The sequence below is a fragment of the Palaemon carinicauda genome, chromosome 2 (assembly GCF_036898095.1).
Source record: "Palaemon carinicauda isolate YSFRI2023 chromosome 2, ASM3689809v2, whole genome shotgun sequence".
NCBI lineage: Eukaryota > Metazoa > Arthropoda > Malacostraca > Decapoda > Palaemonidae > Palaemon > Palaemon carinicauda.
Window position 1 is genome coordinate 61,050,035 of NC_090726.1, and position 10,000 is coordinate 61,060,034.

The 10,000-nt window shown below is 32.7% G+C and overlaps 1 protein-coding gene across 1 annotated transcript in view; it reads right to left on the reverse strand.

Annotated features, from left to right (window-relative positions):
• Positions 1 to 9,010: 9,010 nt before the first annotated feature.
• Positions 9,011 to 10,000, reverse strand: part of LOC137617954 (growth hormone secretagogue receptor type 1-like) — a 54,373-nt gene continuing 53,383 nt past the window's right edge. The window contains exon 3 of the mRNA XM_068347891.1: positions 9,011 to 10,000. This exon is cut by the window's right edge and continues 1,208 nt beyond it. The gene's annotated coding sequence lies outside the window, so the exon portion shown is untranslated.

Here is a 10,000-nt window from a genome sequence, read left to right on the forward strand (position 1 = left end):
GTTGTTACTGTTTTGAAATATTTTGTTTAGTCTGTTCAATGTTTCGCATATCGTCTATTTATTTCCTTATTTCCTTTCCTCATTGGGCTATTTTTCCCTGTTGGAGCTCTTGGCCTTATAGCATTTTCCTTTTCCAACTAGGGTTGTGGCTTAGCTAATAATAATAATAATAATAATAATAAACTGTCATCGGGAATCGATGGTTTTACAGAGGATTAAAACTGATGAACCTAATCTATTCCATCCAGTGCACTATGGGCATTAATGAAAGTTTTTTCAGCGACCTTTCAGCTTTTAACTGCACTCACTTTACAGCATTCTATTTTACCTCGGTTCCTTCCCTCTTCCTTCTGCCGATGGGGTCCCTGGGCTTATAGCATCCTGCTTTTCCAACGAGGTTTGTAGCTTATCATGTAATAATAATATTAATAATAATAATAATAATAATAATAATAATAATAATAATCAAGTTTTACTCCAAACTGTGATTTGGTGCTGAATGTCCGCAGAGTCCATTTTCTCGAATTCCCATTTTCTTCTGAATGTGCTGTCTGTCTTTGATAGGGCAAGGTTTATTTTAATTTCTAAAGAGTTTTGGTGTTACCCTTGATATTTCACATCATTTGATACAGAAATGTTATACCTTTTAACCAAAGAGCCTAGTATTGGTTGCAATACTCCTCATTACTGCTTTTTATCCTAACACTTTATACTCGTGGTTGTAAACTGGGAAAACAGCTTACTTCCTGGTATTTGTTTGTGTCCAGGGTTCTCTTCATTATTCCTTTTCAACAAGTAAACCTATTCTGATTTTCCTATCCAGGGGTTTAACACATGCTCAGTACTTTATATTCATATTTACTTTACTTTTAAGCTATCCTGTATTGTTTGATTTTAATCTCAAACATATATTGTGATCGGTCTACAGCTACGGTCTTGAGAATAGATTTGAATGCGACTCTTTTAAGATAATAAAGTTCAATATCTCCAATGCAAATCTATTTATTGCTTTGTTACTTTCCAAGGTATGTTTTCAAAATTATTGGAAGAAATTCTGCTAAAATCTCACCTGCAAACATTCTTGTTGCTTTACTTCCAATCTGTCACAGAGAGATCCCTTTGCTTCAATGGCTTTTTGGTTAGATGCTATAAAAGATTATCATGGGTTTATTCTGTTGATATGTATTGGAAAAAAATTACCAAAGTATGATGGGTGATAGTATATAGATACAAACGTGGGTTGATCTAGAGAAATTCAGTCTTCCAATCTTTATGCTGTACAAAGCAACTTTATGATTGTGTCAAGCACTTGTTGCATATCAATAGAAGCATGTTTATAACTTTAAAGTACTTGAAAAAATATTTTTGCTCCTAAAGTTTTTATAGTTTATTTAGGAAATATTTATTTTAATGATGTTAGTGTTCTTAAAATATTTTATCTTTCCTTGTTTCTCTCCCTCACTGGGCTATTTTCCCTGCTGGGGCCCCTAGGCTTATAGAATGCTGCTTTTCCAATTAGGGTTATAGTTTAACAAGTAATAATAATAATGAACAACCATTTATTCCTTCTGGGGCGATGAACGGTAATACTGCATTTAACTCTCCATTAATTCATTTCATCCCTAACAAGCTTCTGTGCATTTAGTAATTAAAGGATACTGTAGACTCTTATTCCTTATCATGAACGATAATACAATTCCTTCCGATAACTCACTTATTTCAAATGAAAGTTTAATTTCTTTCAAATTCATATTTGTGTAGAATGTGGTAATAAGTATTTTGAATATACGCTAATTCTTCTCTTGGTTAGGTAAACTTCACAAGGTTATTGGTTCCACCGATTACTTTTCAATCCATGGCGCCCCTCATATTATCTTCACTGGACAGCTTAAAAATATGCGACTCCAAAAACTGAATGTTACTCTTTTTCCAAGAGAAAACCGTGGTTCCAGTCTAAGTCTCTAATAGGTCTTATCAAGAATAGAAGACTACCATCTAAATGGCTAAGTAAGTTTCCTTATTTCAACAGATTCAGTTTCACCTTGGGTTCAGAAAATGGGCAATATCAAACGTCTGATTTTTTAGTCAATACATCTGAAAATCCTCCAAAAGTATCACCACAATCGTCATAAACGTCTATATGCTAGCTGTTACTTTCATGGGACTAGAGCTATAATGAATTGTCTCCATTTTTTTCTATCCTGTAATTAGTTTTCCTGAACCCTGCTTATGTTTAGGTTTTCCTTCCCCTCTCTCTCTCTCTCTCTCTCTCTATCTCTCTCTCTCTCTCTCTCTCTCTCTCTCTCTCTCTCTCTCTCTCTCTCTCTCTGTTTATATGATTAAAATTTAATCGGAAATTCTCCGTAAAAAATGTACTGTTTTAAGCCGTATTTCAGTAAAATACAAGCAACCGTAATGTTAACTTATTTTGTTATTATTTTTTTACGGGTTGGTGACCGTAATATCACTCTTTTACGTCAATATATCCGTTCTTGAAACGGTAATTGTAGCCAGGCATTTACCGGTTTTATAATGCAAATTTTTAACAGTGTACTCAATATTCACCATCTGTTCATCTTCATCATCATGTTCCCAAACCATTCAAATCTGAATTCTCAGCCAATTTGCAGCTTGTGTACACCGCAAATCTGCCCCATTCCTCATTTTATGTCTTTTCATCTCAATCTAAAGCCATACCTTCTTGGTATCTCTTCCATATTACCTTGGCAATGCTAATGTCCCTACTATGTAGAACAGCACAGGCCTTATGTACTCTTTCTATCAATTATAAACAGATAAAAAAACAAGACGCCGAGAGGTTAATTTTTTTTAAAAAATGTACAATATTAAAAACGGAAGATAAAAACATTTGTTAAACAAAAAACTAAAGGAAATAGTCAGATCTTATTTTCCAAACGTAAGAATGAAAACAAAATCAAAGCCTGTAAACAACAATGTCATTAAAAAAAAAAAATACCCTACTCCCATCCGATTACTTTTCCAAAACCATAAGAATCTCAAGTCAGGTATTCCATGAAACGTATCACACAGTTTTTAAAATCTTTAAAACTGTCACCCAGTGACTAAAAAGATAAACGAACCCTGCACGTGAACATAAACCAAAGATTTCCTACTCCAGTTTTCCTACACGACAATTACGCATCTCAGCTTTCCAATTATAACCGACTCGTCCCTCTGGCAGGAGGCCTGGTTGCTCCAACTGGTGTCAACGACCCTTGCTGTAGTTATTTCCCCTTTTGTTCTCTTCTTTATGCAGGTAAGTGACGTCACTGTCAAAAATTGTCTCAATAAAACAATTGTTTTGTTTCTATTCGCATGCTTAATTTTAGTCTCATTCTCTAAAGAAGACGTATAATATAAATTATATATATATAATTATATGTATGTATGTGTATATATATAATTATATGTATGTATGTGTATATATAATTATATGTATGTATATATATATATATATATATATATATATATATATATATATATATATATATATATATATATATATACGGTACACGTTTTATACATATGTAGCGACAAACACATTTAAACAAAGTCATGATTTATGTTTATATACATATTTGTATAATTATATATATCATTTATATAAGTATATGTATATATATATTCATATATATATATATATATATATATATACATAGAGAGAGAGAGAGAGAGAGAGAGAGAGAGAGAGAGAGAGAGAGAGAGAGAGAGAGAGAGAGAGATGGCTCTTAGATTGTACTGAGCATTCAATCGAAATCGTTGAAATATTGAAGTATGAGGATAGGACTTCATTAGATTGTGTCACTTGATATATTTAAATTTGATATTAAATAAATATTTAGGAGATTGTTTCATTGTTATACCATGACTCATGTCCATGAAGTAACACAGATTTCACTACACTGATATATTTCCTGATTTTTATGCGTAATTTCAGGCGATTTGATTTTGAAAATTTTGTCTGATTTGCTTTTTTCAATCTTTCACTAAACTCTAATTCTAAAGACCCTGCATTGGAGATCATAGTTCCTAAAAATTTAAATGATTAAACCTCATTAATCCTTTCACCTTCCAATGATATTTCATCTTCCATTGTATAATCTGTCTCATAAGCTCTGTTTTTCTTCTATTTATCTTGAGCCCATCCTCATGTGATATTTCATGCATTCTGGTAAGCAAGCTTTGCAAATCCTGTGGTGTTCTGCTAATAAGGACAGCATCATCAGCATACTCTAGGTCAGCTAATTTCCTATTAACAATCCAGTCCAATCCTTCTCCACCATCTCGAACTGTTCTATGCATTACAAAATCCATGAGGAGGATAAACAACATAGGTGATAACACATTCCCTTGGAGTACTCTGCTGTTCGCTAAAAATAGGGGTTATGATGAAGCCTGTAGTAAGGATAATCCAAAATAAAATCATTGTTCTCTGGTCTTGGTTACTGTCATAGCCTTTGATTGGAATAACTATACTCAGCTTAGCACTTTTGCTCAGAGAGTTTGTGCTTCAATTAGAAAGGAATACGATTTAACCGTAAAAGAAACCCCTTTCTGGTACATCTCTGGAACGTAAGTGGTGGACTACCATTAAAATCTGAACTTTTTGGTGTAGATACAACAGTTCCCCTTTACTTAAACCAGATGGCTCTGTCACTCACTGTCCAAAGGAAAAGGAAACCCTTTTGGCTGATGTGTTTGACAATAAGCAGAGTAATGAGAAAATTTATCTTCCTCAAACCTGTTTTCCTGAGGCTAAACTAACTAGTTTAGCTTTACGATCTCGTGAAATTAAAGCTCTCTTGATGGACCCTGATGATTATGGAGGTGTAGACCCAAATGGTATTTTCCCTTTGTTTCTCTATAAAGAATGCAGATTTCTTAGCTCCAAAGTTATCTGTTATTTTGACCAAGTTAGAAATAAGAGGAGCTTTTATCACCTGTTGGAGAATTGATAATGTTACTCCACTGTATAAAAGTGTTTGTGGTAGCTCAAGCCCAACTGATTACTGCCCAATTTCCATAACTCCAATATTATTATCTAAAGATTTTGAACGTCTTTTGCAAGCTGTCTTTACATCTTTGCTGAAGGTAATCATCTATTCCCTAGTTTGCAATTTGGCTTTCGTAAAGGCCTTGGAGCATATAATGACCATCTTACAATTTCCAATGCTGTACAGAAATCCCTTGATTGTGGTCAGGAAGTTCGTATGATTGGCCTTGATTTTAGTGCTGCCTTTGACCGTGTTAATCATGAGGCCCTTGTTCTCAAACTCAAACAGTTGGGAGTGGATGGGTCGTTTCTTAGCATTGTTATTTAATTTCTAAGCAACAGATAGCAAGTTGTTGTTGATGGGCACCATAGTGAGTATAGAAATGTGATATATGGTGTTCTTCAGGGTAGTGTTCTTAGCCCATTACTTTTCATACTATATACACATGACTTGTGGTTTGGCCTAGAAAACAAGCTTGTTTCTTATGCAGATGATGCTACACTCTTTGAATCAATTCCATCCCCTGAATGTAAATCTGAGGTTGCTGAATCCCTTAATAGAGATCTAGCTAGAACTAGTGCATGGCGCAAATTATGGGGCAAGAAGTTGGACCTTAACAAAACTCAAAGTATGATTATAAGTAGGTCAAGGACAGTGGCTCCTTAACATCCAGATCTCAGCATTGATAATATTTCTGTAACTCTGCATGACCTTTTTTTAAATTTTAGGTGTGATTCTCGACAACAAATTTACTTTTGAGAAACACATAAATCTGTGTCTTCTTCAATTGCACAAAAATTGGCTTATTTTGGGAAGTCTTTTAAGATTTTCAGTGCTCAATATATTCTGAAGAAGTATTTTAATTCTTTCATTCTACTTTGTTTCGAGTATTGTTCGCCTGTCTGATCTTCAGCAGCCGATTCTTATCTTAATTTGTTGGACAGGAACTCACGGTCTATTAATTTTCTTATTCCTGATCTAGATTTTAATCTCTGGCACCGTTGTTAAATTAGTTTGTTATGCATGTTGCATGAGATTTTTCAGAATTCTGATCATCCTTTACATTTAGATCGTCCAGGACAGTTCCACCTTGCTCGTAATACCAGGTATGCAGCTAATTCTAATAGTCAGTCCTTCTCCACCATGAGGCTCAATACTACACAGTATCCTAGAAGTTTTATTCCAGCTGTGACCAAGTTGTGGAATGATCATCCTAATCGGGTAGTTGAATCAGTAGAACTTCAAAAGGTCAAACTTGCAGCAAATGTTTTTATATTGGACAGGCTGACATGAAATATCTGTTTTGATGTTAATGTTGACAACTGTACTCCAATTTGGGGTGTCCTCCCAGTATCAAACCAACGATTGTAACCTGGCATTACAGTCAGGACAGGTGAATATATAAAAAAGCACATGAAGGTAAGCCTAAATATAAGATTTTTTAAGTGTTCAAATAAGATCCAAATATGATGTTATTAAAAAATACATACTTGAACTGTATATGTGGACAGAAATTTCTTGGTATTGTATCAGGATTTCACTGTAATTTGAAGGTACGATTTTGAAAATGATGTCCTTTAGCACAATGATAATTTTCGTCTATGTAGTAAATATTTTATCAAGGAAGAATCTACGAATATTTCTAAGTAGTGTGACTGGAAATAGATTTGAACTAAAGTAATTTCATGGGTAATAAACGGCGGATACCTACCATTAACGAAATCCTCACACTGCAATTAGAAATCTTTCTCACTAACAGGATCATAGCTTTCCGCACTAAGATTTCAGAGCCCTTTGTAAAGCCACAGACAAACTGGACCTCCTCTTTACAGAGTACTATTACATCAGGAAAATCAAACCAAAGCTAAATTTCATATGCTGTACCACCAATTTAATTGCTCATCAAATAATGTTTTAACTTTATACTATCTATAGCGTTACGGGTGATTTGGTCATTGTTTGTTTCCCTTCTTAATGGTTTATTTATAAACATTGATACGTGTAACAATGCTAACTGCACTTTTGTATTGAAATATTGTTTAGTAGTTTTCCTTGTTTGTTTACATTTAATATCTAATGATTTACAAATATATTGTAGAAAGTCAAGCTGTTTATATATATATATATATATATATATATATATATAGATATATATATATATATATATATATATATATATATATATATATATATATACTGTATATATATATATATATATATATATATATGTGTGTGTGTGTGTGTGTGTGTGTGTGTGTGTATGTATAACTCGTTTTATCGGCCTTATGATGATAATAAAAGATTTCCTGAAACTGGTAAAATTAATCATAAATGTTACGGAAATTTTCTACGTTTATATATATATATATAATATATATATATACTGTATATATGTATATATATATATATATATATATATATATATATACATATATATATATATATATATATATATATATATATATATATATATATATATATATATATATATGTATAACTCGTTTTATCGGCCTTATGATGATAATAGAAGATTTCCTGAAACTGGTAAAATTAATCATAAATGTTACGGAAATTTTCTACGTTTATATATATATATATATATATATACATACATATATATATACACTATATATATATATATATATATATATATATATATATATATATATAGTGTATATATATATATATATATATAGTGTATATATATATATATATAGTGTATATATATATATATATATATATATATATATATATATATATATATATATATATGTGTGTGTGTGTGTGTGTGTGCGTGTGTGTGTGCACAAGCTCACACGTGTGACTTTTTATTTGTAATGCAACATGTGAAACCATTGATTCCCGTTTTACTTTCCCACTAACGAGTTAAAGCAGCATATTTCTTGTGTTTTGATTTGCAGCTTACATTAACCCTTGTTGCGAGGTGGCATCGTCCCCTCTAGCCAGCGTTATAGATCCTGCTTGAAGCTGTGAGAGATCGTTTCGTCTCAAAGTTTATACAGGATTTTTAGGCGTCATTTGTTACACCTTCTATTTTACATATCACTCAGGAAGCGGCAAAGTTATTTAGCCAAGTCGTGTAACCGGAACAAAGACACTGAAACATCTTTTGCTATGTATGAAAGTATCTGATAAACTTACTATTTTTCATATATGAAGCCAATAGCTCATTAAATCTGACGTGTTGATATCAAATGGCTATATTATTTGAACTATTCAATCAGTGATCCTGGAATTTCTGAAAGAAAAACTATATTTAAGAATAGATTATTGAAGGGTGATGAAACAACATTAAATAAATATCTTTTTAATCATTGGACACCATTCTCTTAAATTGACCTTTTTAGATGATAAAGAGGTAATAATGTAAATAGATAAGGTACTTTCAACAGGCCTTTCATGGGCTGAATTTACCTTCCTGTGTACCCTATAAGGTATGTAAGGGTTAATACACATATACGTAACAATTATTATAGATGGATAGATTATTTATATATGTGTACAGATATATCACGACCCTTTTGATAGAAATACTGCTTTGGCAAAGGATCAGCCTCTTTGAAAGATAGAGATGACCAATTTCTTTTAGCAAAATGAACAGCCACTCACTAGATTAAAGATGATAATGGCCATTTATGCGAGATCTTGACCATGAAGTGTTTTTACAAGGGTCAGAACACTGGCCTTTTAGGAAAATACTAGAGTCCTTTTTTGCCTATTTCCCCCAAAAAGGAAATGAAAATGAAAATAAAACCGAAGTGAATTACCGTTCAAGGCATGGAAGAAACAGTTGGCGTGAAACCAATGGAAGGGTGGTTTGCACAAACCACTAGAATATTACTAAAAAATCATCCTCATTTGATTTAGTTGAAACAGTGAAACAGTATAAGTTAAAGAAAACCTATAAGGAAAAAGTATATCGAGGGACTGTAATATTAAAAAAAAAAAAAAATGAAGACGGAATGCAACAAAAATTACAGAATATGACAATGTGGGTAGATCTTCGCTGTTTTAAAGAAATTGACGAATCATATAACATAGTAATTGTTCAAATGCTGGTGTATATCCACTTTTGTGTGCAACATCAGCTGCAAGAGACACATATAGTTAAGAGGGACAATTTATAACCTAGCATTAGTCAATGGCGCCTACCTCCCAGGCAAGTATACACAGTTCAGCATTGGAAATTCCATATGGATAAAAAAAAAAAAAACACACACTCGTAGCTCTTAGGTGTGACACAAGAGCGAGAGTATTTACTGGGGGATTCTCACAGCATGGTGGGAATTTTTCAAGTGCAACTGTAGTACCAGATGATTTTGGGGAAGAACTATACGTGTTTTAGAAACAATGGAATATGTAAGAACAGTTGCAGAAGCAGAACCTCTAATATAACAAATACAACAAAGCTGAGAGTGAGGTAATTTAAGCTTTTATATCTGATTCGTATGAAGCAGCCTGGACATCTAATAACTTGAAATATGTGTTTTGAAATTTGTATCACTAATAGTGATATATTTTGAAGGCTGTATAACTTATGTTTTTTGGGTGTTCTAAATAGACCATGAATTTTAGCAATTGTTTCGTCCATATCCTTTGCAGTACTTCGTTTATTTTCATTAGTTTTCCATTAAAAAGGCACCAGACTCGAATATTTAAAGGAAAGGTCAGTTTACTGACTTTATATGTAAAATGGACAGGTCATAGTAACGAGTTAGCCATCTGCATTTCCTGTTATTTTGCAGATAGACTAGTTATTTATAATCAAAGGTCATCGTCATGCTTATTTTGCAAAACTACGTTGGTTCCGTAGTTTTGAAAAGAAAGATCAAGACCAGGATTAGGCCATTCTGTTAACATACTGATAGTTCTACAAAAGGGTCATAACAAAACACTCAATTGCACATGCATGTATATATACTGGTACAGTTGACTTCATTCATTCAGGTACACTTCACGGGAAG